The following is a 17,945-nucleotide window of genomic DNA, read 5'->3' on the forward strand; positions in this document are numbered from 1 at the left end:
ACAGAGATTATGATTTTCTAATACTGGCCATCAAACACCGATGTAGTAAAACGTAGGCCCATTTGAAATGCACCTGGTTACTTCAACATTTCCCTATATCACTTCTTAAAAACTGGCATGCTATTTGTGATCTATATGGAGCTATCCACCCCATGAGTATGCTTGATGAATGAAAACATTCTCCAAGTGGAGCTCTAAAACCACAGTGTAACTAACTATAGAAACTATAGGAACTAAATTCAGAGAAAAGGTGGGAGCAAGAGGGTTGCAAGTGTTTATACCAGCCGAAGGTGAGAGTACCCACCAAGTCAAAATCTCACTTCATAGCCATAGAAATTACCCTGGGTTCAACAAGATCCTCCATGAAAAGTAAACCTTCAGGAATTATTGCTGGTCCTAGGGCTTGAACTCAAGCAATACACACTCGCTTGGCTAGTTTTATTCAAGGCTAGTCCTTCACCACTTGAACCACACCTCCACTTCTGTCTTTTTTTCTGGTTAATATGGCAGGTTACCTTATTTGTGGATTTTGTTTAAAAAAGAAGATGGAGGAGGAGGAGGAGGAAGAGGAGGAAATGAAACATATTTGAAAGGTCAGACTAAGAATATAGATTAATGGGTAGGGAACGTGGCCTAGTGGTAGAGGGCTTATCTAGCATGCATGAAACCCTGGGAGGGAGGGAGGGAGGAGGGAAAGGGGGGGAAGGGGGGAGAGGGGGAAAGAGGGAGAGGAGAGAATAATGATTACTTTTCAGCAGAAATGTGAATTTATAATAAGATCAATAATCAAGATTAAATAGTAGTAATACTTTTAAGATATACAGAAACCACTGATACGAATTAGTAGAAAAGCAAGTAGTCAGGGAATTGAGGCCTATACAACTTGCAGATGGCAGAAGAAGCTGATAAACCAAAACTTGCTGAGCAACAAAATGAATTAGGGGTCTACGAAAGAATGAGGAAGCCAGATACCTGTTAACTAAGGACAAAAAGAACAAGGAAATAAGGGCAGGACACTAAATCCTTGGTGCCTTTACTTTATAGAACATAGAAAGGAGACCCACCAATCAGAAAGCCATCTTTCAGGATCCCATTTCTCTCTAATTAAGCCCAACTTCTTTAACCCTGAAGACAGTGCAAAGTGGCTGGGGTAGACTTAAGTACTATCTGTCTGTGCTTCACGTTCTCTTCCTCTGCCAGGTTTCTTTTCAGACAGACTTTCCTATCACCGTTTCCTACGTTGATGGATTGCCTGAATTCTTCTCGTGCAGGACACAAGGACCCAGGTCAACTGAGCTGGCCTAAATGTCTGGCAATCCCATCCTTTGTGTCCTTCAACATACTGCCTTCTTCTAAATTATAGTGATTGCAAACATCCGTGAACAATTATAAGATAACTATTAAAATTATGACTACAAAATCAAATTATTCACACTGGGTTAACCAGAAGAAACAGCAAGAAAAGGGGCTGGAAATGAGCAATTTATCAGCCTAACCACCACCACATGGCCTGAGTTTGGTGTAAACTTTTAAAGGTTTTTCAGTATTCCATTTGCTCTATAACAACTTTATGGCCTATAAACATGGATTGGCTAGTAGCTAAAATGTACTTGACCTAAAAAGCTTGATCCAACTTGAGTGTGGCAAAAAGCCAAGACACAGCCATGCATCAGACATGTTTGCAACAGAGCACACATTCCTGTGTTCACGACCAGGTGAAGAAAGTCCTGAGCACATCCAAAAATAGAAGCAGATACAGCCAGGTTTTGTACCACACCTGAGACCTTGGGACAGGTCCTTCCCTTGTGAAGAAGATGAGGCACCCTGAACCTGGGTGCTGTTTCTGAGTTCTTCAGCTCAAGGCTACCAACCTACCCCTTGAGCCACAGTGTCACTTCCAGTTGTCTGGTGCTTAACTGGAGATAAGAATCTCATGGACCTTTGTGGCTGGGATGGCTTTGAGCTGCTATCCTCATATCTCAGCCTCCTGAGTAGCTAGGATTATAGACATAAGCCACTACACCGGGCTGGAAAGATTTTTTTATTGCCAGTCCTGGGGCTTGAACTCAGGGCCTGAACACTATCCTTGGGGTCTCTCAAGGCTAGAGCTCTACCACTTGATCCAGAGCACCACTTCTGGCTTTTTCTATGTATGTGATTATCAAGGAATTGAACCCTGGTCTTTGTGCATGCTAGGCAAGCACTCTTCCACTAGGCTAAACTCCCCTCGGAAAGATTTTTAATTCGTAATATGAAGCAGGTCCAGTGCCTTCCTTGTACTTGAGACCACCAGGACCAATCCATTCTGAAAGGTTGTATCTAATTATACAATTCATAAAATAGAACATTATGCATATTTGGTATTTATAATGTTTCGCCATCTTCACTACCTCAAACTGAACAACCTCTGAGCTTACTAAATAAGCCAATTTAAGTCAGATCCCATACTAACGTGTGCTATGAGACAACATTTGCTAATGGATAGCACTATTTACATTGACTCATGACTTAGAAGGTAATTATAGTTTTCTCAAATAAGGGAATGTATCTCATAAAAACTGTCTAGTCTTGTTCTCATTTAGCTTGAAATAATTTAAGATTTCCACCTGTCTGGACTATTTCTAATTTACCAAGGTCATCACTATTGGTACTTTCTCTAGAGTTGTGTTACTGGGTAGTGACCACTGGCCACAGGTGTGATATAGATAGCATTACCCGCTGGACTTCAATGGCTTAGCATAAAACAAAGATCATAAAACAGCAACAATTTTATAGTGGTTACATGTTGAAATAATCTTATGGACTAATGGGTGAAATAAAACGCCTTCTTAAAAATACTTTCATCAGTTTCATTTTACGGTTTTTAAAATGTACATTTTAAATGTAGCTATTAGAAAGTTAAAAATTATAAATGAGACATATCTCTCCTTTTGGCTTTTCGTTTTGTTGTTGTTGCTAGTAAATTGGAAATACAAATGGCTCTGAATGTCAGTCTTCCAATCCCAACCTCCTGAGTAGCTACGATTATAGTCAAGAGCCACCAGGACCTGGTGGTACTGCTTTAAATGGCATCCTTATCAATTTCTGTTCAAGTAAAAGTGCATAGGGTGGTGTATACAACTTAGCTTGTAACTTAAAAAAAATCTATTCACCAATATAAAGTATGATAATGAACTAGAAAAAACAAATGGTAGATAACTGCTGAGCAGTGGCAAATATTGTTTTCTCTGATCAATCAACTAAACTCAGATAGAAGGTCATAGAGCAAGGTGACCTTTTTCCTGTCTCTGGTGAAGCACTAACATTAGTGTTGTGTAGTTTGCTTTGTCCTCATCATATCTTTCACTCTTCCCAAATCTCAAGCAAAAGCTAATCATAGAGTACTTCTGGGAACTTTTTTTTTTGCCAGTCCTGGGCTTGAGCTCAGGGCCTGAGCACTGTCCTTGGACTTTCTCAAGGTTAGAGCTCTACCACTTGAGCCTCAGCATCACTTCCAGCTTTTTTTCTATGTATGTGGTACCGAGGAATCGAACCCGGGTCTTCATGCATGCTAGGCAAGCACTTTAACCACTAGGCCAAACTCCTGGCCCCAACTTCTGGGAACTTTATGTGAAGCATGGCCAATGGCCCATTTTGGGTGGATGTTGTGAGCATGAATGCCCTAAAAGTAGTTGGTGAGGGTCTGTCAATCGGATGCTGGGTAGGCCTGGATGTAGTGGAGGTAGGACAGGTGGTAGGGGGATGGGATGGGGTGCAGGGGTCTTGTAGGTTCGCTGATACTTGCAACTCAAAGTATTAGCCTGAAAGACTCCCACATGTCTCTTTTTTTACCATTTCCAACAACAACAACAACAACAACAAAAGCCAAGGCTCACACACCTTAATCCACAATGGTCCCTCTAGTATTTCTGGGCAAAAGGGCTCATTCTACTTCTTTGGCCTCTCTTTGCTTGTCCTTCAACTCTCCATCTCCTATCTTCAACATTTTACTTCCTCCTCCTCCTCCTCCTCCTCCTCCTCCTCCTCCTCCTTCTCTTCCTCCTCCTTCCTCCTCTTTCCTCCTCCTCCTCCTCCTCCTCCTCCTCCTCCTCTTCTTCTTCTTCTTCTTCTTCCTCCTCCTCCTCCTCCTCCTCCTCTTCCTCTTCCTCTTCCCCTTCCCCTTCCCCTTCTCCTCCTCCTCCTCCTCCTCCTCCTCCTCTTTCTTCTCCTCCTCCCTCCTTTTTGTCAGTCCTGGGGCTTGAACTCTGGGGTGCCATCTCTGAGCCTCTCAGTGCTCAAGGCTAGAGCTCTGCTAGAGAGCTTTACCACTTGAGCCACAGCCCCACCTCTAGTTCTTGAGTAGTTCATTGACGATAAGAATCTCATGGGGACTTTTCTGTTTGGTCTGGCTTTGAGCAGCAATCCTCAGATCTCAGCCTCCTGAGTAGCTAGGATTACAACAAGCCTGAGCCACTGGCACTTGGCTCCAGTATTTTAATTGCTTTCCTTCAGAATGTCACTGGCAGAAATCAAGAGCGTCAGTGCTCCTTGGCTTCCGAGCTCTAACTTGTTTCTTCCACTGACTTTGATTTGATGGATAACTTCCTTTCCATGGTTTCACTGTCCATGTTGAACATCTATAAGGGGGACCTGATGGGCTCCATGGCCTGCAAGTCCCTGTCACAACTCCTAAGGAGACCCCCCCCAGCCCCCATTCCTCAACTCCTCCACAATGCAAGGCAGAAACTTTTCCCTGTGGAGGGAGGATAGAGGAGGGTGCTCTCTAAATTTTACTCAGTATCATTTTAGGCATCTAATGCTAGTCTCAGTTCCCTGTCATCAAGGAAATCAAGAAAATGTGTTTTGTTCAATACTAATAAATAACTAAAGTGAGTTCTCTTTGATTACCCCACTGTGAATTACTCAAAGAGGAGGAGGCGACAGAAAGACTAGAGTATCAGCAAACAGATTATCAGCCAGAAAAAGTTTTCCAACAATAGAGATGGTTTTTGGCAGGACTCCAGGCTTGTAAATAACTGCCTTTAAAGCAGAGTTGAATCAAAATGCAGAAAGATGCAGTTATGTTCAACATTGACTGTTTGAGAAATGTCCTTCCTTCCACACTGACTTGTGAACTGATAGAGCTAAAAGTGTGGGTTTTCACTTCTTAGTTTTTAAGAGTAACAACTTGATATTTAGTTTTAAAAGACGGAATCATTTCTAGGTTCTTTAAAGTTCAGTGTATCCATATCAGGAGAGACAATTTTCTTATTTATCTATTGCTACTTGTGAGGCTCAAGTGAAAATTGGGGTCACTGCCTTATTTCTTAGTTGGACCAAGATACTAAGTGGTAGCAGATACTAGCAGGGGTACCGTATAGGGGCAGCTATAAACCCTTTGTGACTTTCCCATGCTTTTATTTGGTTGTTGTTCTGGTGCTGGGGCTTGAACTCAGCCTGAGCACTGTCCTTGAGCTTTTGTGCTGAAGGCTCTAGCACTTGAGCCATAGCTGCAATTCTAACTTTTCTGGTAGTTTAGTGGAGATAAGAGAGTCTTAAAAGACTTTCTTGCCTGGGATGGCTTTGAACTGTGATCTTCAGATCTTGGCTTCTTGAGTAGCTAGAATTACAAGTGTGAGCCACTGGTACTTGGCTACCATGGGCTTTCTCAAGTCTAGAGTTCTACCACTTAAGCCACAGCACTTCTGGCTTTTTCAATGTATGCGGTACCTAGGAATCGAACCTGGGTCTTCATGTGTGATAGGCAAGCACTCTACCACTAGGCCAAACTCCCAGGCCCTACCTTTTTTTTTTTTTAAAGAAATACTTCAAAAATGAGTTGACATTTTGTGAGCTATTTTTTGAAAATGATTTAAACAAAAGTTGTCCACATTTAATGGACAGCTTTTGGTAAGTTTGAAGGTAAGTACACATTGATGAGCCCCATATAGCAATATTATGAATATATCTAAATATTTCCAGAGTTCCTTGAACCTCTTCTTTCTTTCCTTCTTTTCTTTCTTTCTTTCTTTTTTCTTTCTTTCTTTCTCTCTTTTCTTCTTTCTTTCTGCCAGACCTGGGCCTTGAAATCAGGGCCTGAACACCGACCTTGGGCTTTCACAAGGATAGAGCTCTACTATTTGAGCCACAGCACCACTTCCAGCTTTTTCTGTGTATATGGTACCTAGGAATCAAACCTGGGTCTTCTTGCATGCTAGGCAAGCACTCTACCACTAGGTCAAACTCTCAGCCTCCTACCTTTTTCTTTTTAAAATTATTTTGGGATATTCACACAACCTAAAATCTATGGTCTTAGCAAAGTTTAAGTATACCATTCATACAGTAATGTTTACTCAGGCACTAGGCTGAGTAGTAAGTTCTTGGATTTAACTTCCACATCTGAGAACCTGTCTTGGACTAATACCACCCTATTTTTTCCTCTCCTCCTCTCCCTGCCTCTCTCCCTGCAGTGTTGGGGGGGGGGAGGGAGAGGGAATCCCCAGAACACCTCAGGAGTAAGTCTGTTTCTTAAAGCTGTCATGCTGTGGGAAAAGCAGTGAAGAGACTCACAGTGACATGCGGAGGGGCCAGCTGCTCAGGGGCCCCAGCTGCTCCAATCCCTGCCACATACCTGTAGTAAGAAGTCCTCAGAGGACCCAGCCCTGTCACACCAGACAATAGTTACAGCACAGGCTGGGAGCCCAAACCACTTGACAGAACATCTTCTGAATTCCTGACTCACAGGTTTATAATCTCTTATTATAAAAGATTATATAGTTATATATATGAATTATACATATGAGTGGTACATGATTATATAAATTATAAATGATTGTTGCTGTTTTAAGCCACTGCGACTTGGGGGTGATTTGTTATACAGCAAGGAATAATCTAGTTTCTCTATTAACAGACAAACCTCCCACAATGCAACGGCTGTAATTCTACATTAAAATTATCCTTAAAATCCCCCCTGAAACAACTTCGAGCCAGGCAGGGTAGCACATGCCTGTAAGCCCAGCACTTGAGAGGCTAAGTCCAGAGGATTCTGAGTTTGAGGTCAGATTAGAATACATAGCAAAACCCTGTTTCAAAAACTAAACAACCACTCAAAGTTCTTTGACATATATCATTAATTTTTATTTAATAGCTAAAGCCTGGTGCTGGTGTCTCGTGCCTGTAATCCTAGCTACTCAAGAGGCTGAGGATCAAGAGATCTAAGGCTTGTGGTTTGAAGTCAGCCGGGGCGGAAAAGCCCGTGAAACTCTTATTTCCAAGTAACTACCCAAAATGCTGGAAGTGGAACATGGCTCAAGTGGTAGAATGATAGTCTTGAGCAAAAATGCTCAAGGATAGTGCCTAAGCCCTGAGTTCAAGCCCCAGGACTGACACAATGACTAACACACACACATACACACACACACACACACACACACACACACACACACACACACACACACACACACATTTATAGATATAGATAAAGGGGAAAACAATAGAAGGGTTAGGTAAGTATACAGTGAACTGTTACTCAGTGACCGTGGCTTCTGATTTCTAGCTCATTACTTATTGTATTTGGATATAGATCTATGAAACAAAAAAGGAACCTCAAGGTCAAGAAATAAAGAACTTGGCAGCAGCTACTTGTCTACATGGTACCATGTAAAGGGACCTGAGCAGGAGGGTACACACATGCACACGTGAAGAAATACATCCCTGACTGGAAGATGAAGGACAGAGCAGAAACTAAATGATGCCATAGTATTCTCTTCCTGGAAGGATTTGTGTGTGTGCCCTGGAGTGTGCCTCATGGGATTAATTTTGATCATTAGATCCCTTGCTGTAAGCCAGGCAGCTAGAGTCTTCCCCCAAGTCCCATCCAACCTTGGAGAAGTGACTTCCAGGATCAGAAGGCACTGGCTGATACAACGTACGGCCGCTCTTCACTGGAGTTCCAGCACACCCCATGGCCCCTGAGCAGTGATTTGTTCCTGCATCCTGCTAAGGCCAAGTCTTGATGAAGAAATCCATCACTGACATTAACAAAGGCAAAGGAGACACACAAAATAACAACACCAGCACAACCTCAGAGCAACCCTTCGTAATGTAGGTTAAGAAAATACCTTGTTCCAGCTTCACTTGGAACAGTATCTTCCTGCTCGTGTGAAAATGGCAGTGCCTAAACAACCACAGTTAGCTACACAAACTCCATCTCCACCAAACACACTCATTCCACAAACATCTCTGCACAGCTGGAAAGAAGGCATGAAGCAAAATAACATTTTTCTTAAAGCACAAAAAAAAAGGAGGGAAGAAGAGGAGAATTCCAATGGCTAATGATGGTGTTGGGAGTAAATAAATCTACCCACAAAGTACATTAAATATTCTCATCAAGAAAAGAAGACAAGGAAGAGAAATCGGAGTGTCAAACAATAGGGGTCAATAAATCCTTCTGGAAAGTACATTGTAAAATGGTGAAATGTCATGTCCTCTTAAATCCTTAAAGGCATAGGAGGCGCCTGAGATACTCAGTGAATAAGGTCAGTGGTTTGTTTCATAAACATGAATTCAGTGAAATCCAATTTTAAATGTTACATACTCTTACTGTATTTTCCATATTAGATAAAGGCCAAAAGAATATGTAAGAAAAACATTAACATTCACTTTACCAAACAGAAGACATTATCTTTTCCCTTTGTTCTTTGTAAATATTTCTTTTCTTCAAAAAGTGTGTCACTTTTATAATCTATAATTGTTACTGAAGGAAATTATAATTACAACCTCCATTTGTATCAACTTTTGAAGAATTACGAATGAGGATTAGTAATTTTTATTTTCAACATGTGATAACAAAAGGCATGTCAAATCATCAATATTAAGTATATACTTTCAAATCATCAGTACTAAATTCCAATAATTAAGAGCAGAATGACATACAATTCATGTTCTCCTTTCTCCTAGTCCCTGCTTCTTAACAAAAGTATTTCCAAAAAATACATATGCAAAACAGAAATTCCATTTATTTACTCAGTCCACTTTGGCTGCCTGTGGGCTCAGACTAAGTTTCAGCACTTGCAGTTGCTAAGCCTAAAATACGCCAAGACTAATTTTGTTCTTCCAGCTTAGCCTGCGTGAACCTCACAAAAGAAAGCACACCAAACCCTGAGCGTGGGATTGCATGATGTTAGATCTTTCTCGGTCAGGATGGTCAGCAATCTTACTATTTCAACCTCACTCAAGGGAAAAGATCCGAACCAAATCCTCACCAGATAAAAAAACCACCGAAGAGAAGCCTGCTGTTCAGACACAGAGGGGAATGCAAATAGCATCTTCTCCACTAATTCCATTGGCAGACTAGTTTTCTGCTCACTGAGTCTGCAAGAGAACAGAAGTGCTGTATCCAGCTGCGCTTCTGTCCCCACAGTGTTGGAAGACGACCTCTGTGAGTCTCTCCTACTGCCCGTCCCCTCCCAGACAGGGAGAGAATGAGTCAGTCCTGGCATTGGTTCTTAAGGCACCATCCTTTTAGGACCTACCTGCATGCCACGAAGACTGTCGGACATTGTCTGCTCTCCCCTGACCACACTGGGCAGTCTCAGGTGAGCCAGGCAGCCTCCCTAGTCTATGCAGCGCTTCCTTAGAAATTATTGCGTGAGTCAGCTTCTATCTCACAAAGGCTTCACTAAAACCTGATTTGCAACTTTCTCCCCTGCGGCCTCTTCCCCCCCTAGTGTGCAGACCACAGACTTCAGCATCACCCAGAGTCTTAAATGAAACATGACATCATTCGATTGAGAAACAGGACAATAGACACCACTGTGGGTAACTTGAAAATACACACTTCACTGAGCAACGCCCGACCTACCATTTTCCATTCTCTCTGAACATCGAATACAATCCACACTCACCTAACGCTGCCTGGCCTACTATACCTTCCTCTGGTCTCGGGTTGGTTTCCTCTGGACCCCTTGGTAAAATAAGCTAGATCTTTGGAGCTCAGCTACTGTTTTTGTTGACTTCCCGGATTTCAACCATGTTTCAAATGACAGATGGACACATCTCTTTCACACTCCGTTGAAAGGGATGACTGAACAACACCTGGCAGTTGGGATACTTTGTTTTTGTTAACAAGATAACAGTCTTTGCTGGCTGTCCCATGTAATCCTTGCTATTCTGGAGGCTGAGATTTGAGGATTGTGGTTTGAAGCTAGCCCAAGCTGGAAAGTCTGTGAGATTCTTATCTCTAATTAAGGACCAAAAACAAAAGAAAAAAAGCCAGAAATGGGGCTTTAGCTTAAATGGTAGTGCTCTAGCCTTGAGCTTAAAAAAAAGCTCAGGGACAGTGCCTAGGCCTGAGTTCAAGGCCCAGGTCCGACACTTCCTTCCTCACCACTGCTCCAAAGAAAAGATAATACAGTTTTAATTACACATAAATACCCTGGACTTTGACTTTTAAAAAGTTAAAAAAAATAAAGTGTATCTGAAGGGAAATGTTTAAAACCAAAACTTACATAAGACATTTCTTCAAAAACAAAACAAAACACAACAACCAAAACCCAACCAAACAATTAACTCCCATGATTTTATATTTATAAATACTAAGACTGCATGATCTAATTTCCATGCTTTAATGAGCCAAACTTCAAATCATTTTTTAAAATTTCTTTAAGGCTTCCTGTTCTTAAAATATTCTATTATTGTGTGAAGTTTATATTTGAAAACCTATCCAGTTCATTAGATGAAGGTCTCCAGAAAGGCAAAACAGCTATTGGAAATGAATATCACTGTGTACCACAGAACTAAAGTTCAAAACATGGATTTTGGCCATGTACAGACACCTAAAACTCAATTCTTTCCAAGGATTCAAAACTTCTACACAGAAGTTCCATTTAAAGTGTTCATTTGTGGCTGAAGAAAATAACATTAGCAGATCATCTTTATCATAGCGATTTCTACCATATCTATTAAGTGATTTTAAGCTAACAACATAATGGGATAATTATCTTAATGCTTATTTCCTTCCCAGGTCTATTTCATTGGGTCGTCCTTTGGGGCTGTGCCAGTCAGAAGACAACTGGCTGGTAGGCCCTCGCCACCTGCCACATTCATCAATGTAGTGACAATCACTAACCCAGGGTTCTAAGAAGGCACTTGGAGAAGGACCCTTCCTGGGCTGTGGACACCAGATCCTATAATCTATTCTGGTACCCATAGCAACTTGGTGCCCCATAGAACTCAAGCATCACCCTTTTCCTGCTTAGATGGGGGTCAGCTCTCACCCATTGCTCAAAGAGCTGTATGTTATACTAGGTAAATATCTCATACCTACTTTCTAATTCCCTCTTCCTTTGTAGATTAAGTTCCATTAGTTTTTTGATTGTGTTTGGTACTGCGGGCTTGAACTCAGGGCCTCTTGCTTTCACTAAGCTTTTTAGCTCAAGGCTAGTGGTAAATCACTTCAGTCACACCTGCACTTCCACATTTTGCTGATTCATTAGAGATAATGAGTCCCTCAGATTTTTCTGTCTGGCTGACTTGGAACAGAGATCCTCAGATCAAAGCCTTCTGAGTAGCCAGGATTATTGGTGTAATCCACCAGTGCTCACCAAGTTCCATCATTATGTTTATAAATACTAAGTAGTAAAGACAGAATGAAGTAACTCCATGCATTAGAAAGCCAGACTCTGGGGGCAAGGAACCTGCTAGTACTGCATAGCTTAAAAATGTGCAAGCACCGGAAACCAGATCTTCCATGGAGTGCATACGTTCTTGTGGCTCCCTGGCTCATTTAGTTTCAGAGCAAATTCTCAGAGATCATTAGTTGCTTTTACCTTCCAATATTTTTTGGATTTTCTCCCTTCTCAGGAAGGTTCTTTTTTTTTTTTTTGGCCAGTCCTGGGGCTTGGACTCGGGGTCTGAGCACTGTCCTTGGGCTTTCTCAAGTCTAGTACTCTACCACTTGAGCCCCAGCACCACTTCTGCCTTTTTCTGTGTATGTGGTACCAAGGAATCAAAGCCAGGTTTTCCTGCATGGTAGGCAAGCCCTCTACCAGTAGGCCATGCTCTTGGCCCCATCAAGTAGGTTTTTGAAAAGCCATTTTTGAGAGATGCTGTGTATGTTCCAAGGAAACAAAATACCTACTTGTATTTGGCTGCCGAACAGTTTTCTAAACCTAGTGACCCAGTGATAGTTCTGAAGGACAGTTTGTATTTTTAAATTTTTAATGCTGGTCATTGAGCTTGAACTCTAGGTATGGGTACTATCCCTGAGGTTTTTAGGCTCAAGGCTAGTGCTCTACCACTTGAACCACAGCTCTACTTGTTTTTTTGTTTGTTTGCTTGTTTTGTTTTGTGGCTCACTGGAGATAAGAATCTCATAAACTTATCTGCTGGGGCTGACTTTGAACTAGAATCCTCAGATGTCAGCCTTTTGGGTAGCTAGAATTACAGGCATGAGCCATTGGTGACAGGCTTAAGGACAATTTTGATGTGCAACAGGCTATAATTGCTCCTATACACAGCCATTTGTTAGCTCATTCATGTCTCCTGCCTTAGCTAAGAGCAACTTGTACAAGAGTTCTTGTGTTATACGTTAGTAACAAATCAACTCTACTGTGTCCTCACAGAGTAAAGAGGTTAAAGATTTATGAGTCTAAGTTTTTAAATTACCCAGCTTTTCAGACAAGACAGTGCCTGGTCACATATACACAAACTTATTTCATGCCTATAAATTCATTTGTTAAACTAATTAACAGATATATTGTATATAAAGTATGTGTGTGTGTGTGTGTGTGTGTGTGTGTATGTGTGTGTGTGTGTGTGTGTGTATGTGTATCCAGTATCAGAGCTTGAACTCGGGGCCTAGGTGGGCACTGTCCCTGAGCTGTTTTTTACTTGAGGTTGAACCTCAGTTCCACTTCTGGGTTTTTGGTGATTAATTGGAGATGAATCTCACTTTCCTGTCTTTGGTGGCTTTGAGCCAGGATCCTCAGATCTCAGCCACCTAAGTAGCTAGGATTACAGGCCGATGTCCAGCTCAACAGATCTTGAACAACCCTCATTGTTCTTTCACACCTGAGAGCCAGCACCTCCTGGCGCCTCTTGGTGCCCTATTTCCTCATGGCCCGGCTGGAGATCTGGGTGCATTCTAGTCTTTTCCATCTCTTATGCCCCAAATACAGCTAATTAGACTGGTAACAGACCTTGGTCAAGACCTGTCTTGCCACGACCCCTCATGTGCAACAAGAGACACAAGAATTTGTTTTCTTGCCACTTCTTGCTGCATAATTCCTCAGCCAATATTCACACTGGGTAAAGGGATCGATTTTGCTCAGCCCGACTTCTTTCCAAATGATGGCAAGATTACCTAGACGTATGTGCATACTTTGTGAAGGGATAAAGATAACCTTCCTGCAAAGTGGCTTTTTGGAATTCCCTTCTCAGTCAGGAGCTAAGGGCTCTTTGTGTACTATAAAGAAGCAGTGCCCATCTGGACAGGCAGAGCAACAGGCAGACAAGCCTGCAAGGAAGGAAGGCCCAGATCAGCAGGTGGCCTAAATGGAAGAGGACTAGAAACACTCCAACATTAAAAAAAATCCTGATTCAGTATTCTGCATAGGGCCTGGAATCCTACTACAAGGTGATTATCCTTCATCTGAAATGCCAACGATCAGAGGAGTTCAGGTTTAGGATTTCTTTGGATTCAGAGCATATTTGCATTATACTTAAGCAAATAACTGGTGATGAAACCCAAGTCTAAATTTGAAATTCATCTAGGTTTCCGACACACCTCTGCACATAGCCTGCAGTTCCTTTAATACAGTGCTTTTTTCTCTTTATTGCTCTTTAAAAATTATTTTTAAATAGTTATACAAAAGGGTTTCAACACTGCGTCAATGACGTACCTGAAAGAGCTTCATGATCTAGAATTATTTGTTTGTGACATCATGTCAGCACTCAGAATATTTTGGATTTTGGTGCATTCCAGGTGTCAGATTAGGAGCCAATTCTTCTTCTCCCTGTCCCTCCCAGTCTTGGAGCTTGAACTCAGGGCTAGATCCTCTTTGTGCTCAAGGCTACTGCTCTACCACCTTAGCCACAGCTCCACTTCTGGCTTTTTCTGAGTAGTATATTGGAAATAGAGTCTCATGAACTTTCCTGCCTGGGCTGGCTTTGAACTGCAATCTTCAAATCTCAGTCTCCTGACCAGCAGATTACAGGCATGAGCCACCAGTATCTGGCTTCTTTATTTTTTTAAATTTACATATTTATTATCTTTAAATGGTTGTACAAGAGAGTTGCCACTCATAAATCTGGTTTTGAAAACCCAACTCTTCTTGGCTTAAGGTAACAGTTATCAGTTAAAATCCTAATATTTCTGAGAAGGGTTACGGAGTCACTGCTGCCAGACTAAGAGCGAGCCCATCCACCCTTCCAGGAAACTCCCCAAGGCACACAGGAGTGAGACCACAAGGGTTTTGTACAGTAAGTAAACTGGAAAGAATGAGAGGAAGAGGAATGGACAGAACAGTTGCAGGGACCTAAGTGAGACAGAGGCTAACTCTGTAGCCCAGCCACAAACAGAGACGCTGGACACTGAACTGGGCATGACAGAGGATGGTGGAGAAAGGAGGGAAGGAGTAAGGGAGGGCATCTGTTTGGCCACACAAGGAAAGACTGGCTTCTTCTAATCAATATTCAGTGAGGCAGACTTAGGAATATCCTTACATATTCGGATACAACAGCTGTAGGAATTACAAAGAACATTTCAAAAGATGTATTTTATACCTGGAACATAATAAATTCAAGTCTGGGGAGGAACGGGGGTGGTAACTATCTTGTGATTTAACATATTGTCTTTGTGACACATTTGATGAGACAATCGATAAAAACCGACTATTTTCTGATGTAATAGCCCATCAATGAAACTTTTTAAAATTCTTTTTCTTCTGAAAAAAGAAATCCTACTATGTAGTCCAGGTTGGCCTAGAACTCCTCCTGCCTTAGGCCCCTGAGTACAGGCATTACAAGCATATACTGCTACACACCTGGCAAAACATTCTGAATGAGTTTAGCTTATTACAACTGTTTTTCTTTGGGAAAAAAGAGAAAGGTATGGTGTTTGATAGCACAATTTATAAAAAATATACCACAGAATCAATGATAAGTTTTGAAGTCAATTGCATATTAAAAAGTATAAAAAGCCACATATCTCTAATAGAGTCCCTTTGAAGGACATATTGACCTTTCTTGAAAGTAAGCAGTAATATACTCACATTTTTTTCTGCATTACAGTTATTTATTAAGAAATCAATACCTGCTCTGCTACCCACACCCAAAAAACATCACCAAGTACAAATCTGTCTGGTCAACACAGAGGTAAAATAACCTGGCATTTTCCTTTCTAAAGGACTATTTTCAAAGAGAGATAAATTTAATGGCAAGTGAGTTTGCTATCACATATTTGCTAAGTGTTTGCTCTCAGCCAATGACAGGAGTCAGGATGGCAGGTAAGAGCAGTCAAGCATAGGAAGTATGAAGTGAAGATATTTCTGCTTGCTCTAGACTACTGAATCTAACAATAGAATCCAAACTATTAACATTAATTACTGGCACACAAATCACCTAAAATCGAGTTCCTCACCCCCTATGGCAGAAAAGATCTGTATTGCTGCATGGTTGGAAGGATTTTTAGAAAATAAATGCACTAGGCCCACTGTTTTTCAGCCCACTATTTTTCAATCAAGTTAGGATTGAATTTAGCCCCTTCATCTACCTGCCAGCCAGTCCTGTGGAAGGCTGAGATGGCCACATGGATAATCACGGGGGGATTCTCAAAGCTCCCTCCGTTCAGGCCTTCCCCCATAGGTTCCCGTCTTCTATGCTTTATTCTTTCATTCAGGTATTTGGTCTTTATTTTCCAGAGTGATGAAATCACGTCTAAGTTATTTCTGAACTGAGCAATTTTGATAGAGAGCAAGCAAAGAAGCTACAAATTGCTTCTTGCTTTCTGACATCTATCGGTCCCAACTTTAAGGCCACCCTGGGAGTATTCACTGTGCTCAACACAATGAGGGAATTATTGCCAGAGAATGCAGTCGTCTTCTAGACACAATTCCCCCCAGGAGATAGCACACATCGAAGCCATTCATAGCTAAAGGCATTCAACACAATCTATACTTTTGAAAACACCAATAACATGTACTGGAGCTTTGCAGATCTGTTGATATCTGCAGTAGTGTTTTCCAAAATACTAATTAAAACAAGAATCTTTAACCATTTCATTGACATCCTGGTAGAGGAGACAGTGCCCATTTTGCTTCAGCCCCATTTTTTCTAATCTGAATCTTTGTGGGTTTTTTTTTTCTTCAAGTCGTGAGGCTTGAGCTCAGGGTCTGAGCACTGTCCTTGGACTTTTCACAAGGCTAGAGCTCTACCACTTGAGCCAGAGCACCACTTCCAGCTTTTTTTCTACGTATGTGGTACCAAGGAATCAAACCTGGGTCTTTGTGCATGCTAGACAAGCTCTCTACCACTAGGCCAAACTCCCGGCCCCTAGCCCAAATCTTTGGATGCACAGGGGCCCAAGAAAGGGCTGGGCTCCACGTGGACAGCTGTTTGCAGCCAGCAATGGTGAGTCCTAAGGCTGTTTTCCCAGGTAACAGGGGCAAAGATGTGAACTGGCAGGCAGTCAGACACAAACAAGCCACTTTGGGCAAACTTAAATCGATTTCCTAACCCATCAATAACCTTCCTGCCAGCAAAGGCCATCCATGAGACATCACAACCACTGTTCATTCCTCCTTTCCCAGGTTCCACGCCTTAGCTCCCAAGACAATGGCTCATGAGTAAGGACAGTGACATCCCAAGCAGCTGTCATTGCTAGAGCGGAAGTGGGATAGTTGGAACTCTGATGCATTTGGACTCCGGCACCAACCGGGTTGTGAGCACAGTACCGTGGGCGCAGAAAGTTGTACAAGGCTAAATGTAGAATGCATTCTAGGAAAGTAGAACTTACTCTGAAGTGAGCGGACCTGGTTTCTTTCTTTCTTTCTTTCTTTCTTTCTTTCTTTCTTTCTTTCTTTCTTTCTTTCTTTCTTTCTCTCTCTCTCTCTCTCTTTCTTTCTCTCTTTCTTTCTTGGACTTCAATATATACTGAAGGCCTCAGCAAGAGCTTTAGACTTCCACATGTGATTCCAATGATCTGAAATGCCCACTGTGACTACAGGTGCTGGGTTTGTCCCTTCAGAACTCTAGTATCCTCTGCCAAAACCTGATGATCTCGTTCTCCTGAGCACACCACTTAGTGGGATACACTGAACCCTGAGAGAGTAATTGGGAGTAGTGAATGAACATTGATTTCTTCCTTCTGGGAGAACCTAACACGCAGAATTGGACAAGGCTCAAATGAAGAATGAGATATAAACTACCAAGAACTGTGTACACAAACATTTGCTCTATTTTTCTAACCTGACTTCTCCTTTTCTTTTCAAACTGTCCTTCAAATAATACTGAAAGTGGAGAGTGGGTTCCCATTGACAGCTAAATTAGGTGGCCTTTCTGTGGTTTCCCATTGCATTCTCAGAGAATCAACCCCTTTGGACTCATCTTTCATCTTCTACTTAATTGCTTGGTATCCAAGCTGAGAGTCAAACTTGCTGAAAGTTTTTGTGAGTCTAAGCGCTTGCTTAATTCCTAGTTCCCACAGAGAAACATGAAGTAACTTGTTTATGTTACAGAACAAAGGGAAGGGAAAAAAAAAGAGCTCCCCATGCCACAGCAGTTTTTATCTTAATTAGGTCAGGAAACAAGTGCAAGAAAAAATTTATTTTGGTTTATTCTGAACAACAACAACAACAACAACAAGATCAAATCACTCACAAGGATATAAAAAGAAGATAATCAAAAAGATAATCAAAACTAGGAGTTGGAAAAGTGGAATTATGGGTAAGCTCCTTCATTACCCTCTT

General features: G+C 41.7%; 1 protein-coding gene across 1 annotated transcript in view; it reads right to left on the reverse strand.

Annotated features, from left to right (window-relative positions):
- Positions 1-17,068, reverse strand: part of Plekhg1 (pleckstrin homology and RhoGEF domain containing G1) — a 78,115-nt gene extending 61,047 nt beyond the window's left edge. Inside the window, exon 1 of the mRNA XM_090337966.1 lies at positions 16,994-17,068. The gene's annotated coding sequence lies outside the window, so the exon portion shown is untranslated. The remainder of the gene's footprint in view (positions 1-16,993) is intronic.
- Between the last annotated feature and the right edge of the window lie 877 nt (positions 17,069-17,945).

This window comes from Megascapheus bottae, chromosome 8 (assembly GCF_031878675.1).
Source record: "Megascapheus bottae isolate mThoBot1 chromosome 8, mThoBot2.hap1, whole genome shotgun sequence".
Taxonomy (NCBI): domain Eukaryota; kingdom Metazoa; phylum Chordata; class Mammalia; order Rodentia; family Geomyidae; genus Megascapheus; species Megascapheus bottae.